The sequence below is a fragment of the Phytophthora infestans genome, genomic scaffold, assembly GCF_000142945.1.
Source record: "Phytophthora infestans T30-4 supercont1.111 genomic scaffold, whole genome shotgun sequence".
Classification (NCBI taxonomy): Eukaryota; Oomycota; class Peronosporomycetes; order Peronosporales; family Peronosporaceae; genus Phytophthora; species Phytophthora infestans.
This window is the reverse complement of record NW_003303648.1, coordinates 189,906-190,783: the sequence shown is the minus strand read 5'-3', so window position 1 is coordinate 190,783 and position 878 is coordinate 189,906.

Sequence of the window (878 nt, the reverse complement as noted above, 5' to 3'; positions counted from 1 at the left end):
CCTTCTGCGTTTTGCTCCTAGACCGACTTTCCCTCAAGCCTTACATAGGAGTATGTCGTGTGGAGGATCTGACCCTTAAACCCGCGGTGATTCCACAATCATTCTCATCCCATCATCGGCTACCCTTGTGCACGGTGTTTCAAATACCCAAGCACTCGACCGGGTTCCTGCAAACGTCCAAACCCGCCCACTCTTGAGGCCCAGCCGCACACGAGGCCACCGGAAAAATTCGCCGGTCAAGTGAGAGTATTTTGAGGTAGGCGAGGCCGCTATGTACCAGCACACTGACCCAGCCAGCTTTGACCTCCCTCTGGTCCCACCATGTCTAGAGGGTTGGCGGCAGCGATGGACCAGGAAGGAGAGGATCCAAATACACTGCTAGTACCGGTCACCTCAGTCAATGTGCAGCGTCCCGGTAGGGGTGCTCCTGGCAATGGGTTCTCATCCCACTCGACTCCTCCTCCCACGGAGGCTAGGACTAATGGGGTTTACACAATCGTGAGACGTTGTACACGCCCGGTTGACCGACCTAAGACGGGTGATGAGACGACGCCTGTAGAACGGGAGGAATCGCGGGCACCCTCGGCGTCGGAGAGGCCCAACCTGGGCCAAGCCGATCCGGCTGAAGTTGAGGACATGGAGGAGAGGGAGATGCACGTTTCGGAAGGACCGGCTTGTACGTACGGACGCTTCGAAGCACTCCTGGACGAAGACATGAAGTCGGAGGCGGATAGCTCGGACAGGGACGACGAGGGCAAGGATTCAGATAGTAGCAACGATGATGCAGCGTACGCGTTTCCTGACGATGGAAATTCAGAGGAAGTGGACGTCATCATGCTGGATGAAACGCAGAGCCTTAATGTTTTACCTCCTCGGGG